The 14187-nt window shown below is 43.6% G+C and overlaps 14 non-coding genes across 14 annotated transcripts; 10 read left to right on the top strand and 4 right to left on the bottom strand.

The window, feature by feature from the left end:
- The first annotated feature begins 2818 nt into the window (after window positions 1-2818).
- TRNAL-CAA (transfer RNA leucine (anticodon CAA)) lies at window positions 2819-2928 on the top strand. The gene is made up of 2 exons: window positions 2819-2856; window positions 2883-2928. It is a non-coding gene; the product is annotated as a tRNA-Leu (tRNA).
- Window positions 2929-3890: 962 nt separating this feature from the next.
- TRNAL-CAA (transfer RNA leucine (anticodon CAA)) lies at window positions 3891-4000 on the top strand. Its single transcript has 2 exons — window positions 3891-3928; window positions 3955-4000. It is a non-coding gene; the product is annotated as a tRNA-Leu (tRNA).
- Window positions 4001-4616: 616 nt separating this feature from the next.
- TRNAR-UCG (transfer RNA arginine (anticodon UCG)) lies at window positions 4617-4689 on the bottom strand. The gene has a single exon. It is a non-coding gene; the product is annotated as a tRNA-Arg (tRNA).
- A 272-nt stretch (window positions 4690-4961) lies between these two features.
- On the top strand, window positions 4962-5071 carry TRNAL-CAA (transfer RNA leucine (anticodon CAA)). Its single transcript has 2 exons — window positions 4962-4999; window positions 5026-5071. It is a non-coding gene; the product is annotated as a tRNA-Leu (tRNA).
- A 961-nt stretch (window positions 5072-6032) lies between these two features.
- TRNAL-CAA (transfer RNA leucine (anticodon CAA)) lies at window positions 6033-6142 on the top strand. Its single transcript has 2 exons — window positions 6033-6070; window positions 6097-6142. It is a non-coding gene; the product is annotated as a tRNA-Leu (tRNA).
- A 617-nt stretch (window positions 6143-6759) lies between these two features.
- TRNAR-UCG (transfer RNA arginine (anticodon UCG)) lies at window positions 6760-6832 on the bottom strand. Its single transcript has one exon. It is a non-coding gene; the product is annotated as a tRNA-Arg (tRNA).
- A 272-nt stretch (window positions 6833-7104) lies between these two features.
- TRNAL-CAA (transfer RNA leucine (anticodon CAA)) lies at window positions 7105-7214 on the top strand. The gene is made up of 2 exons: window positions 7105-7142; window positions 7169-7214. It is a non-coding gene; the product is annotated as a tRNA-Leu (tRNA).
- Window positions 7215-7831: 617 nt separating this feature from the next.
- On the bottom strand, window positions 7832-7904 carry TRNAR-UCG (transfer RNA arginine (anticodon UCG)). Its single transcript has one exon. It is a non-coding gene; the product is annotated as a tRNA-Arg (tRNA).
- A 272-nt stretch (window positions 7905-8176) lies between these two features.
- TRNAL-CAA (transfer RNA leucine (anticodon CAA)) lies at window positions 8177-8286 on the top strand. The gene is made up of 2 exons: window positions 8177-8214; window positions 8241-8286. It is a non-coding gene; the product is annotated as a tRNA-Leu (tRNA).
- A 616-nt stretch (window positions 8287-8902) lies between these two features.
- Window positions 8903-8975, bottom strand: TRNAR-UCG (transfer RNA arginine (anticodon UCG)). The gene has a single exon. It is a non-coding gene; the product is annotated as a tRNA-Arg (tRNA).
- Window positions 8976-9247: 272 nt separating this feature from the next.
- On the top strand, window positions 9248-9357 carry TRNAL-CAA (transfer RNA leucine (anticodon CAA)). The gene is made up of 2 exons: window positions 9248-9285; window positions 9312-9357. It is a non-coding gene; the product is annotated as a tRNA-Leu (tRNA).
- A 2032-nt stretch (window positions 9358-11389) lies between these two features.
- Window positions 11390-11499, top strand: TRNAL-CAA (transfer RNA leucine (anticodon CAA)). Its single transcript has 2 exons — window positions 11390-11427; window positions 11454-11499. It is a non-coding gene; the product is annotated as a tRNA-Leu (tRNA).
- A 959-nt stretch (window positions 11500-12458) lies between these two features.
- TRNAL-CAA (transfer RNA leucine (anticodon CAA)) lies at window positions 12459-12568 on the top strand. Its single transcript has 2 exons — window positions 12459-12496; window positions 12523-12568. It is a non-coding gene; the product is annotated as a tRNA-Leu (tRNA).
- Window positions 12569-13529: 961 nt separating this feature from the next.
- Window positions 13530-13639, top strand: TRNAL-CAA (transfer RNA leucine (anticodon CAA)). Its single transcript has 2 exons — window positions 13530-13567; window positions 13594-13639. It is a non-coding gene; the product is annotated as a tRNA-Leu (tRNA).
- The last annotated feature ends 548 nt before the right edge of the window (window positions 13640-14187 follow it).

The raw sequence follows: 14187 nt of genomic DNA, 5'->3' as shown, positions 1-14187 counted from the left end.
TCACTAAATGATATATTGCTCACACATGCCATGGGCATATGTGAAATGACACCCCAAAATAAATTCTGCTGCTTCTCCTGAGTACGGGGATACCACATATGTGGGACTTTTTGGGAGCCTAGCCGCGTACGGGGCCCCGAAAACCAAGCACCGCCTTCAGGCTTTCTAAGGGCGTAAATTTTTGAGTTCACTTCTCACTACCTATTACAGTTTTGAAGGCCATAAAATGCCAAGATGGCACAAAACCCCCACAAATGACCCCATTTTAGAAAGTAGACACCCCAAGCTATTTGCTGAGAGGCATGTTGAGTCCATGGAATATTTTATATTTTGCCACAAGTTGCGGGAAAATTACAAACTTTTTTTTTTTTTTTTTTTTTTTCACAAAGTTGTCACTAAATGATATATTGCTCACGCATGCCATGGGCATATGTGAAATGACACCCCAAAATAAATTCTGCTGCTTCTCCTGAGTACGGGGATACCACATATGTGGGACTTTTTGGGAGCCTAGCCGCGTACGGGGCCCCGAAAACCAAGCACCGCCTTCAGGCTTTCTAAGGGCGTTACAGTTTTGAAGGCCATAAAATGCCAAGATGGCACAAACCCCCCCCAAATGACCCCATTTTGGAAAGTAGACACCCCTAAATTTAGGGGTACACTAGTGAGACTAGGTAATAAATGGCGGGTGCCCTGAAACTATAAAAAAATAACTAACCAACCAGCGTCACCTGTAACAGTTATATGGTGATCACTGGTGAAAGGGTTAACTAGGGGGCAATCAGGGGGCTTTATGCGGTAGTATATGGGGGTCCCTGGCGCTATAAAAAGCTGCGGCGAACCTAAATACCTACCTGCCTAACTAGCGTCACCTGTGACACTAATACAGCGATCAGAAAAACGATCGCTTATTAGGCTGGGTTCACACTGGAGCGATGCGGGAACGCCACGAATGCGCGGCGGGTTCCCGCATCGCATGCCTCCCGGCGGCAGTTCACACTGCCCTATGCGAACTGCTGGGAGTGTCAGTGAAATGTTACTGACACCCCCAGATCAGTTCGCATATCGCAGTGCGATCTGCAAACTCGGATCGCATGGTGTGAACACCCATGCGATCCGATTCTGCTGCGGGCCAAAAAAAGGGTCCCGTGCGAATTTGCGGCGGGTGCGGCGGGTGTGGCGGGTGCGGCGGGTGCGGCGAATGGCTGAACTCGAATCGCACAGAGATCGGATGTGATTTGCACTGCAGTGCGGTGCGAATCACATCCGTTCTCATAAACCGCTGCAATGTGAACCCAGCCTTAGTGACACTGGCGACGGGGGGTGATCACGGGGTTAAACCTTTATTGGGGGGGTTAGGGGGGTACCTTAGAACTAAAGGGGGCTAACCCTAACTGCCCTAACAGTTATTAGTCACAAATGACACCCGCCGGGTGATCAGGGGGTTAAACCTTTATTAGGTAATAAATGGCGGGTGCCCTGAAACTATAAAAAATAACTAACCAACCAGCGTCACCTGTAACAGTTATATGGTGATCACTGGTGAAAGGGTTAACTAGGGGGCAATCAGGGGGCTTTATGCGGTAGTATATGGGGGTCCCTGGCGCTATAAAAAGCTGCGGCGAACCTAAATACCTACCTGCCTAACTAGCGTCACCTGTGACACTAATACGGCGATCAGAAAAATGATCGCTTATTAGGCTGGGTTCACACTGGAGCGATGCGGAAACGCCACGAATGCGCGGCGGGTTCCCGCATCGCATGCCTCCCGGCGGCAGTTCACACTGCCCTATGCGAACTGCTGGGGGTGTCAGTGAAATGTTACTGACACCCCCAGATCAGTTCGCAATTCGCAGTGCGATCTGCAAACTCGGATCGCATGGTGTGAACACCCATGCGATCCGATTCTGCTGCGGGCCAAAAAAAGGGTCCCGTGCGAATTTGCGGTGGGTGCGGCGGGTGTGGCGGGTGCGGCGGGTGCGGCGAATGGCTGAACTCGAATCGCACAGAGATCGGATGTGATTTGCACTGCAGTGCGGTGCGAATCACATTCGTTCTCATAAACCGCTGCAATGTGAACCCAGCCTTAGTGACACTGGCGACGGGGGGTGATCACGGGGTTAAACCTTTATTGGGGGGGTTAGGGGGGTACATTAGAACTAAAGGGGGCTAACTCTAACTGCCCTAACAGTTATTACAGTCACAAATGACACCAATGCAAAAAAAAAAAAAAAAAAATGACATTGGTGTCACTGTGACTGGGGGGCAGGGGTAATTGGGGGGGTGATCGGGGGGTAAAGGGGGGGTGTGAGTGTGCCTGGCATGTTCTACTGTGTGTGTAGAGTGTTGGTGCAACTCACCGATCCGCTCTCCTCCGTGTCGGAACGAAAAATACCGACACGGAGGAGAGAATACATCACTTCCTCTCCTGTGTTTACATTACAGGAGAGGAAGTGATGTCACGGGGGATTCCTATTCGTCGGGAGCGATCGCGAGGGGGTGGCCATGAACGAATGGCCGTCCCCTCGTCCGGGATCGCTCCCGCACGAATACCGACCGCCGCAGGCACCGGGCGGGGGCCCGATCGGGCCCCCGACCCGCGGGAGGCAAGGGACGTACATGTACGCCAATATGCCTGCCCGTGCCATGCTATCGACGTACATCGTCGTGCGGCGGTCGGCAACTGGTTAAGAAGTGCATTTGCAAAAGGGCCTAGGTTCAGAGTGTTCATACAGCTCCTTGACAATGGTAATAGATCAATAGAGTACTACGAGTAGATGATATTTCCAGAGGAAGCCATAGCACCTCAATATATCTTGTCAGGATGGCCGAGTGGTCTAAGGCGCCAGACTCAAGAGCTGTTTCTTCACATTGTGTGGGTGTTCTGGTCTCCAAATGGAGGCGTGGGTTCAAATCCCACTTCTGACAATCTGTTTACACATTTAGCTTGAACTACAATCACCACTCCCGCTGTGTTTTCATGCTACCATGTCACCGACAAAAAAACATGAAAAAAAATCCAAAAACTTTGCACATCCTACATAAAGATCAAATTCTTGAGGAAAATCTGCTAGACCATGCTGTTAAATCTGTCATTTAAAGTGCAACTTTAGTAGAAAAGTAAATCCTGCTACATCTCTTCCGGTTGTCCCATTTTGCATATATACTCATGTAAAACATTAAAAAATATGGTTCTATACACTTTGAAATCCAGTAATACGCTGTTTCAACCTGCTCTGCACATACTCAGTTGCTCTCCCATTTTGGGGAAATATTTAAGTTATGACACCAGCCATTTGATGATTTGATAGTTTGGTTGAGAACACAAGCAAATGGGACAGTTATCAATCCCGGGATTCCAGGCATGTAACTGTGTTTTGAAACCCTTAAATCAATTGGTTTACTTCCACTTTATGATTTACTTCTGTTTGGAGGCTCTGGGCTTCAGCAAATTGGAAGCCTCCAGCAAGAAGCACGTTGTTATGGCTAAAGCAAGAATTTACGAGTGAAGGTCACAGGAAGGAACTGGAAAGCAGCATAGAAAACGACCACAAAGGGAGTCGAACCCTCAATCTTCTGATCCGAAGTCAGACGCCTTATCCATTAGGCCACGCGGTCTGCCACAAAGACATGATTCTGGTTTGTGGCGCCCGGATCAACCAAACACTCGAAGATCACCTGGGACATCTTCTACTTTTTTTGCTCAAGGAGATTTGGTAGAAAGGATCTGAAATGTATGACTTGGTGCAAGGTCATGCTTTAAGAAGTGCATTTGCAAAAGGGCCTAGGTTCAGAGTGTTCATACAGCTCCTTGACAATGGTAATAGATCAATAGAGTACCACGAGTAGATGATATTTCCAGAGGAAGCCAAAGAACCGCAATGTATCTTGTCAGGATGGCCGAGTGGTCTAAGGCGCCAGACTCAAGGGCTGTTTCTTCACATTGTGTGGGTGTTCTGGTCTCCAAATGGAGGCGTGGGTTCAAATCCCACTTCTGACAATCTGTTTACACATTTAGCTTGAACTACAATCACCACTCCCGCTGTGTTTTCATGCTACCATGTCACCGACAAAAAAACATGAAAAAAAATCCCAAAACTTTGCACATCCTACATAAAGATCAAATTCTTGAGGAAAATCTGCTAGACCATGCTGTTAAATCTGTCATTTAAAGTGCAACTTTAGTCAGAAAAGTAAGTCCTGCTACATCTCTTCCGGTTGTCCCATTTTGCATATATACTCATGTAAAACATTAAAAAATATGCTTCTATACACTTTGAAATCCAGTAATACGCTGTTTCAACCTGCTCTGCACATACTCAGTTGCTCTCCCATTTTAGGCATATTTAAGTTATGACACCAGCCATTTGATGATTTGATAGTTTGGTTGAGAACACAAGCAAATGGAACAGTTATCAATCCCGGGATTCCATGCATGTAACTGTGTTTTGAAACCCTTAAATCAATTGGTTTACTTCCACTTTATGATTTACTTCTGTTTGGAGGCTCTGGGCTTCAGCAAATTGGAAGCCTCCAGCAAGAAGCACGTTGTTATGGCTAAAGCAAGAATTTACGAGTGAAGGTCACAGGAAGGAACTGGAAAGCAGCATAGAAAACGACCACGAAGGGACTCGAACCCTCAATCTTCTGATCCGAAGTCAGACGCCTTATCCATTAGGCCACGCGGTCTGCCACAAGGACATGATTCTGGTTTGTGGCGCCCGGATCAACCAAACACTCGAAGATCACCTGGGACATCTTCTACTTTTTTTGCTCAAGGAGATTTGGTAGAAAGGATCTGAAATGTATGACTTGGTGCAAGGTCATGCTTTAAGAAGTGCATTTTCAAAATGGCCTAGGTTCAGAGTGTTCATACAGCTCCTTGACAATGGTAATAGATCAATAGAGTACCACGAGTAGATGATATTTCCAGAGGAAGCCATAGCACCTCAATATATCTTGTCAGGATGGCCGAGTGGTCTAAGGCGCCAGACTCAAGAGCTGTTTCTTCACATTGTGTGGGTGTTCTGGTCTCCAAATGGAGGCGTGGGTTCAAATCCCACTTCTGACAATCTGTTTACACATTTAGCTTGAACTACAATCACCACTCCCGCTGTGTTTTCATGCTACCATGTCACCGACAAAAAAACATGAAAAAAAATCCAAAAACTTTGCACATCCTACATAAAGATCAAATTCTTGAGGAAAATCTGCTAGACCATGCTGTTAAATCTGTCATTTAAAGTGCAACTTTAGTCAGAAAAGTAAGTCCTGCTACATCTCTTCCGGTTGTCCCATTTTGCATATATACTCATGTAAAACATTAAAAAATATGCTTCTATACACTTTGAAATCCAGTAATACGCTGTTTCAACCTGCTCTGCACATACTCAGTTGCTCTCCCATTTTAGGCATATTTAAGTTATGACACCAGCCATTTGATGATTTGATAGTTTGGTTGAGAACACAAGCAAATGGGACAGTTATCAATCCCGGGATTCCATGCATGTAACTGTGTTTTGAAACCCTTAAATCAATTGGTTTACTTCCACTTTATGATTTACTTCTGTTTGGAGGCTCTGGGCTTCAGCAAATTGGAAGCCTCCAGCAAGAAGCACGTTGTTATGGCTAAAGCAAGAATTTACGAGTGAAGGTCACAGGAAGGAACTGGAAAGCAGCATAGAAAACGACCACGAAGGGACTCGAACCCTCAATCTTCTGATCCGAAGTCAGACGCCTTATCCATTAGGCCACGCTGTCTGCCACAAAGACATGATTCTGGTTTGTGGCGCCCGGATCAACCAAACACTCGAAGATCACCTGGGACATCTTCTACTTTTTTTGCTCAAGGAGATTTGGTAGAAAGGATCTGAAATGTATGACTTGGTGCAAGGTCATGCTTTAAGAAGTGCATTTGCAAAAGGGCCTAGGTTCAGAGTGTTCATACAGCTCCTTGACAATGGTAATAGATCAATAGAGTACCACGAGTAGATGATATTTCCAGAGGAAGCCATAGCACCTCAATATATCTTGTCAGGATGGCCGAGTGGTCTAAGGCGCCAGACTCAAGAGCTGTTTCTTCACATTGTGTGGGTGTTCTGGTCTCCAAATGGAGGCGTGGGTTCAAATCCCACTTCTGACAATCTGTTTACACATTTAGCTTGAACTACAATCACCACTCCCGCTGTGTTTTCATGCTACCATGTCACCGACAAAAAAACATGAAAAAAAATCCAAAAACTTTGCACATCCTACATAAAGATCAAATTCTTGAGGAAAATCTGCTAGACCATGCTGTTAAATCTGTCATTTAAAGTGCAACTTTAGTAGAAAAGTAAGTCCTGCTACATCTCTTCCGGTTGTCCCATTTTGCATATATACTCATGTAAAACATTAAAAAATATGGTTCTATACACTTTGAAATCCAGTAATACGCTGTTTCAACCTGCTCTGCACATACTCAGTTGCTCTCCCATTTTGGGGAAATAATTAAGTTATGACACCAGCCATTTGATGATTTGATAGTTTGGTTGAGAACACAAGCAAATGGGACAGTTATCAATCCCGGGATTCCAGGCATGTAACTGTGTTTTGAAACCCTTAAATCAATTGGTTTACTTCCACTTTATGATTTACTTCTGTTTGGAGGCTCTGGGCTTCAGCAAATTGGAAGCCTCCAGCAAGAAGCACGTTGTTATGGGTAAAGCAAGAATTTACGAGTGAAGGTCACAGGAAGGAACTGGAAAGCAGCATAGAAAACGACCACGAAGGGACTCGAACCCTCAATCTTCTGATCCGAAGTCAGACGCCTTATCCATTAGGCCACGCGGTCTGCCACAAGGACATGATTCTGGTTTGTGGCGCCCAGATCAACCAAACACTCGAAGATCACCTGGGACATCTTCTACTTTTTTTGCTCAAGGAGATTTGGTAGAAAGGATCTGAAATGTATGACTTGGTGCAAGGTCATGCTTTAAGAAGTGCATTTGCAAAAGGGCCTAGGTTCAGAGTGTTCATACAGCTCCTTGACAATGGTAATAGATCAATAGAGTACTACGAGTAGATGATATTTCCAGAGGAAGCCATAGCACCTCAATATATCTTGTCAGGATGGCCGAGTGGTCTAAGGCGCCAGACTCAAGAGCTGTTTCTTCACATTGTGTGGGTGTTCTGGTCTCCAAATGGAGGCGTGGGTTCAAATCCCACTTCTGACAATCTGTTTACACATTTAGCTTGAACTACAATCACCACTCCCGCTGTGTTTTCATGCTACCATGTCACCGACAAAAAAACATGAAAAAAAATCCAAAAACTTTGCACATCCTACATAAAGATCAAATTCTTGAGGAAAATCTGCTAGACCATGCTGTTAAATCTGTCATTTAAAGTGCAACTTTAGTAGAAAAGTAAGTCCTGCTACATCTCTTCCGGTTGTCCCATTTTGCATATATACTCATGTAAAACATTAAAAAATATGGTTCTATACACTTTGAAATCCAGTAATACGCTGTTTCAACCTGCTCTGCACATACTCAGTTGCTCTCCCATTTTGGGGAAATATTTAAGTTATGACACCAGCCATTTGATGATTTGATAGTTTGGTTGAGAACACAAGCAAATGGGACAGTTATCAATCCCGGGATTCCAGGCATGTAACTGTGTTTTGAAACCCTTAAATCAATTGGTTTACTTCCACTTTATGATTTACTTCTGTTTGGAGGCTCTGGGCTTCAGCAAATTGGAAGCCTCCAGCAAGAAGCACGTTGTTATGGGTAAAGCAAGAATTTACGAGTGAAGGTCACAGGAAGGAACTGGAAAGCAGCATAGAAAACGACCACGAAGGGACTCGAACCCTCAATCTTCTGATCCGAAGTCAGACGCCTTATCCATTAGGCCACGCGGTCTGCCACAAGGACATGATTCTGGTTTGTGGCGCCCGGATCAACCAAACACTCGAAGATCACCTGGGACATCTTCTACTTTTTTTGCTCAAGGAGATTTGGTAGAAAGGATCTGAAATGTATGACTTGGTGCAAGGTCATGCTTTAAGAAGTGCATTTGCAAAATGGCCTAGGTTCAGAGTGTTCATACAGCTCCTTGACAATGGTAATAGATCAATAGAGTACCACGAGTAGATGATATTTCCAGAGGAAGCCATAGCACCTCAATATATCTTGTCAGGATGGCCGAGTGGTCTAAGGCGCCAGACTCAAGAGCTGTTTCTTCACATTGTGTGGGTGTTCTGGTCTCCAAATGGAGGCGTGGGTTCAAATCCCACTTCTGACAATCTTTTTACACATTTAGCTTGAACTACAATCACCACTCCCGCTGTGTTTTCATGCTACCATGTCACCGACAAAAAAACATGAAAAAAAATCCAAAAACTTTGCACATCCTACATAAAGATCAAATTCTTGAGGAAAATCTGCTAGACCATGCTGTTAAATCTCTCATTTAAAGTGCAACTTTAGTCAGAAAAGTAAGTCCTGCTACATCTCTTCCGGTTGTCCCATTTTGCATATATACTCATGTAAAACATTAAAAAATATGCTTCTATACACTTTGAAATCCAGTAATACGCTGTTTCAACCTGCTCTGCACATACTCAGTTGCTCTCCCATTTTAGGCATATTTAAGTTATGACACCAGCCATTTGATGATTTGATAGTTTGGTTGAGAACACAAGCAAATGGGACAGTTATCAATCCCGGGATTCCATGCATGTAACTGTGTTTTGAAACCCTTAAATCAATTGGTTTACTTCCACTTTATGATTTATTTCTGTTTGGAGGCTCTGGGCTTCAGCAAATTGGAAGCCTCCAGCAAGAAGCACGTTGTTATGGCTAAAGCAAGAAGTTACGAGTGAAGGTCACAGGAAGGAACTGGAAAGCAGCATAGAAAACGACCACGAAGGGACTCGAACCCTCAATCTTCTGATCCGAAGTCAGACGCCTTATCCATTAGGCCACGCGGTCTGCCACAAGGCCATGATTCTGGTTTGTGGCGCCCGGATCAACCAAACACTCGAAGATCACCTGGGACATCTTCTACTTTTTTTGCTCAAGGAGATTTGGTAGAAAGGATCTGAAATGTATGACTTGGTGCAAGGTCATGCTTTAAGAAGTGCATTTGCAAAAGGGCCTAGGTTCAGAGTGTTCATACAGCTCCTTGACAATGGTAATAGATCAATAGAGTACTACGAGTAGATGATATTTCCAGAGGAAGCCATAGCACCTCAATATATCTTGTCAGGATGGCCGAGTGGTCTAAGGCGCCAGACTCAAGAGCTGTTTCTTCACATTGTGTGGGTGTTCTGGTCTCCAAATGGAGGCGTGGGTTCAAATCCCACTTCTGACAATCTGTTTACACATTTAGCTTGAACTACAATCACCACTCCCGCTGTGTTTTCATGCTACCATGTCACCGACAAAAAAACATGAAAAAAAATCCAAAAACTTTGCACATCCTACATAAAGATCAAATTCTTGAGGAAAATCTGCTAGACCATGCTGTTAAATCTGTCATTTAAAGTGCAACTTTAGTCAGAAAAGTAAGTCCTGCTACATCTCTTCCGGTTGTCCCATTTTGCATATATACTCATGTAAAACATTAAAAAATATGCTTCTATACACTTTGAAATCCAGTAATACGCTGTTTCAACCTGCTCTGCACATACTCAGTTGCTCTCCCATTTTAGGCATATTTAAGTTATGACACCAGCCATTTGATGATTTGATAGTTTGGTTGAGAACACAAGCAAATGGGACAGTTATCAATCCCGGGATTCCAGGCATGTAACTGTGTTTTGAAACCCTTAAATCAATTGGTTTACTTCCACTTTATGATTTACTTCTGTTTGGAGGCTCTGGGCTTCAGCAAATTGGAAGCCTCCAGCAAGAAGCACGTTGTTATGGCTAAAGCAAGAATTTACGAGTGAAGGTCACAGGAAGGAACTGGAAAGCAGCATAGAAAACGACCACAAAGGGACTCGAACCCTCAATCTTCTGATCCGAAGTCAGACGCCTTATCCATTAGGCCACGCGGTCTGCCACAAAGACATGATTCTGGTTTGTGGCGCCCGGATCAACCAAACACTCGAAGATCACCTGGGACATCTTCTACTTTTTTTGCTCAAGGAGATTTGGTAGAAAGGATCTGAAATGTATGACTTGGTGCAAGGTCATGCTTTAAGAAGTGCATTTGCAAAAGGGCCTAGGTTCAGAGTGTTCATACAGCTCCTTGACAATGGTAATAGATCAATAGAGTACCACGAGTAGATGATATTTCCAGAGGAAGCCAAAGAACCGCAATGTATCTTGTCAGGGTGGCCGAGTGGTCTAAGGCGCCAGACTCAAGGGCTGTTTCTTCACATTGTGTGGGTGTTCTGGTCTCCAAATGGAGGCGTGGGTTCAAATCCCACTTCTGACAATCTGTTTACACATTTAGCTTGAACTACAATCACCACTCCCGCTGTGTTTTCATGCTACCATGTCACCGACAAAAAAACATGAAAAAAAATCCAAAAACTTTGCACATCCTACATAAAGATCAAATTCTTGAGGAAAATCTGCTAGACCATGCTGTTAAATCTGTCATTTAAAGTGCAACTTTAGTCAGAAAAGTAAGTCCTGCTACATCTCTTCCGGTTGTCCCATTTTGCATATATACTCATGTAAAACATTAAAAAATATGCTTCTATACACTTTGAAATCCAGTAATACGCTGTTTCAACCTGCTCTGCACATACTCAGTTGCTCTCCCATTTTAGGCATATTTAAGTTATGACACCAGCCATTTGATGATTTGATAGTTTGGTTGAGAACACAAGCAAATGGGACAGTTATCAATCCCGGGATTCCAGGCATGTAACTGTGTTTTGAAACCCTTAAATCAATTGGTTTACTTCCACTTTATGATTTACTTCTGTTTGGAGGCTCTGGGCTTCAGCAAATTGGAAGCCTCCAGCAAGAAGCACGTTGTTATGGGTAAAGCAAGAATTTACAAGTGAAGGTCACAGGAAGGAACTGGAAAGCAGCATAGAAAACGACCACGAAGGGACTCGAACCCTCAATCTTCTGATCCGAAGTCAGATGCCTTATCCATTAGGCCACGCGGTCTGCCACAAGGACATGATTCTGGTTTGTGGCGCCCGGATCAACCAAACACTCGAAGATCACCTGGGACATCTTCTACTTTTTTTGCTCAAGGAGATTTGGTAGAAAGGATCTGAAATGTATGACTTGGTGCAAGGTCATGCTTTAAGAAGTGCATTTGCAAAAGGGCCTAGGTTCAGAGTGTTCATACAGCTCCTTGACAATGGTAATAGATCAATAGAGTACTACGAGTAGATGATATTTCCAGAGGAAGCCATAGCACCTCAATATATCTTGTCAGGATGGCCGAGTGGTCTAAGGCGCCAGACTCAAGAGCTGTTTCTTCACATTGTGTGGGTGTTCTGGTCTCCAAATGGAGGCGTGGGTTCAAATCCCACTTCTGACAATCTGGTTACACATTTAGATTGAACTACAATCACCACTCCCGCTGTGTTTTCATGCTACCATGTCACCGACAAAAAAACATGAAAAAAAATCCAAAAACTTTGCACATCCTACATAAAGATCAAATTCTTGAGGAAAATCTGCTAGACCATGCTGTTAAATCTGTCATTTAAAGTGCAACTTTAGTAGAAAAGTAAGTCCTGCTACATCTCTTCCGGTTGTCCCATTTTGCATATATACTCATGTAAAACATTAAAAAATATGGTTCTATACACTTTGAAATCCAGTAATACGCTGTTTCAACCTGCTCTGCACATACTCAGTTGCTCTCCCATTTTGGGGAAATATTTAAGTTATGACACCAGCCATTTGATGATTTGATAGTTTGGTTGAGAACACAAGCAAATGGGACAGTTATCAATCCCGGGATTCCAGGCATGTAACTGTGTTTTGAAACCCTTAAATCAATTGGTTTACTTCCACTTTATGATTTACTTCTGTTTGGAGGCTCTGGGCTTCAGCAAATTGGAAGCCTCCAGCAAGAAGCACGTTGTTATGGGTAAAGCAAGAATTTACGAGTGAAGGTCACAGGAAGGAACTGGAAAGCAGCATAGAAAACGACCACGAAGGGACTCGAACCCTCAATCTTCTGATCCGAAGTCAGGCGCCTTATCCATTAGGCCACGCGGTCTGCCACAAGGACATGATTCTGGTTTGTGGCGCCCGGATCAACCAAACACTCGAAGATCACCTGGGACATCTACTTTTTTTGCTCAAGGAGATTTGGTAGAAAGGATCTGAAATGTATGACTTGGTGCAAGGTCATGCTTTAAGAAGTGCATTTGCAAAAGGGCCTAGGTTCAGAGTGTTCATACAGCTCCTTGACAATGGTAATAGATCAATAGAGTACCACGAGTAGATGATATTTCCAGAGGAAGCCAAAGGACCTCAATGTATCTTGTCAGGATGGCCGAGTGGTCTAAGGCGCCAGACTCAAGGGCTGTTTCTTCACATTGTGTGGGTGTTCTGGTCTCCAAATGGAGGCGTGGGTTCAAATCCCACTTCTGACAATCTGTTTACACATTTAGCTTGAACTACAATCACCACTCCCGCTGTGTTTTCATGCTACCATGTCACCGACAAAAAAACATGAAAAAAAATCCAAAAACTTTGCACATCCTACATAAAGATCAAATTCTTGAGGAAAATCTGCTAGACCATGCTGTTAAATCTGTCATTTAAAGTGCAACTTTAGTCAGAAAAGTAAGTCCTGCTACATCTCTTCCGGTTGTCCCATTTTGCATATATACTCATGTAAAACATTAAAAAATATGCTTCTATACACTTTGAAATCCAGTAATACGCTGTTTCAACCTGTTCTGCACATACTCAGTTGCTCTCCCATTTTAGGCATATTTAAGTTATGACACCAGCCATTTGATGATTTGATAGTTTGGTTGAGAACACAAGCAAATGGGACAGTTATCAATCCCGGGATTCCATGCATGTAACTGTGTTTTGAAACCCTTAAATCAATTGGTTTACTTCCACTTTATGATTTACTTCTGTTTGGAGGCTCTGGGCTTCAGCAAATTGGAAGCCTCCAGCAAGAAGCACGTTGTTATGGCTAAAGCAAGAATTTACGAGTGAAGGTCACAGGAAGGAACTGGAAAGCAGCATAGAAAACGACCACAAAGGGACTCGAACCCTCAATCTTCTGATCCGAAGTCAGACGCCTTATCCATTAGGCCACGCGGTCTGCCACAAAGACATGGTTCTGGTTTGTGGCGCCCGGATCAACCAAACACTCGAAGATCACCTGGGACATCTTCTACTTTTTTTGCTCAAGGAGATTTGGTAGAAAGGATCTGAAATGTATGACTTGGTGCAAGGTCATGCTTTAAGAAGTGCATTTGCAAAATGGCCTAGGTTCAGAGTGTTCATACAGCTCCTTGACAATGGTAATAGATCAATAGAGTACCACGAGTAGATGATATTTCAAGAGGAAGCCATAGCACCTCAATATATCTTGTCAGGATGGCCGAGTGGTCTAAGGCGCCAGACTCAAGAGCTGTTTCTTCACATTGTGTGGGTGTTCTGGTCTCCAAATGGAGGCGTGGGTTCAAATCCCACTTCTGACAATCTGTTTACACATTTAGCTTGAACTACAATCACCACTCCCGCTGTGTTTTCATGCTACCATGTCACCGACAAAAAAACATGAAAAAAAATCCAAAAACTTTGCACATCCTACATAAAGATCAAATTCTTGAGGAAAATCTGCTAGACCATGCTGTTAAATCTGTCATTTAAAGTGCAACTTTAGTAGAAAAGTAAGTCCTGCTACATCTCTTCCGGTTGTCCCATTTTGCATATATACTCATGTAAAACATTAAAAAATATGGTTCTATACACTTTGAAATCCAGTAATACGCTGTTTCAACCTGCTCTGCACATACTCAGTTGCTCTCCCATTTTGGGGAAATATTTAAGTTATGACACCAGCCATTTGATGATTTGATAGTTTGGTTGAGAACACAAGCAAATGGGACAGTTATCAATCCCGGGATTCCATGCATGTAACTGTGTTTTGAAACCCTTAAATCAATTGGTTTACTTCCACTTTATGATTTACTTCTGTTTGGAGGCTCTGGGCTTCAGCAAATTGGAAGCCTCCAGCAAGAAGCAC

Source organism: Lithobates pipiens, unplaced genomic scaffold, assembly GCF_037356315.1.
Source record: "Lithobates pipiens isolate NorthernLeopardFrog02 unplaced genomic scaffold, aLitPip1_a1.2 Scaffold_1, whole genome shotgun sequence".
NCBI lineage: Eukaryota > Metazoa > Chordata > Amphibia > Anura > Ranidae > Lithobates > Lithobates pipiens.
Note: the sequence above shows the minus strand (reverse complement) of the source record. Positions and strands in the feature narration are given on the sequence as shown.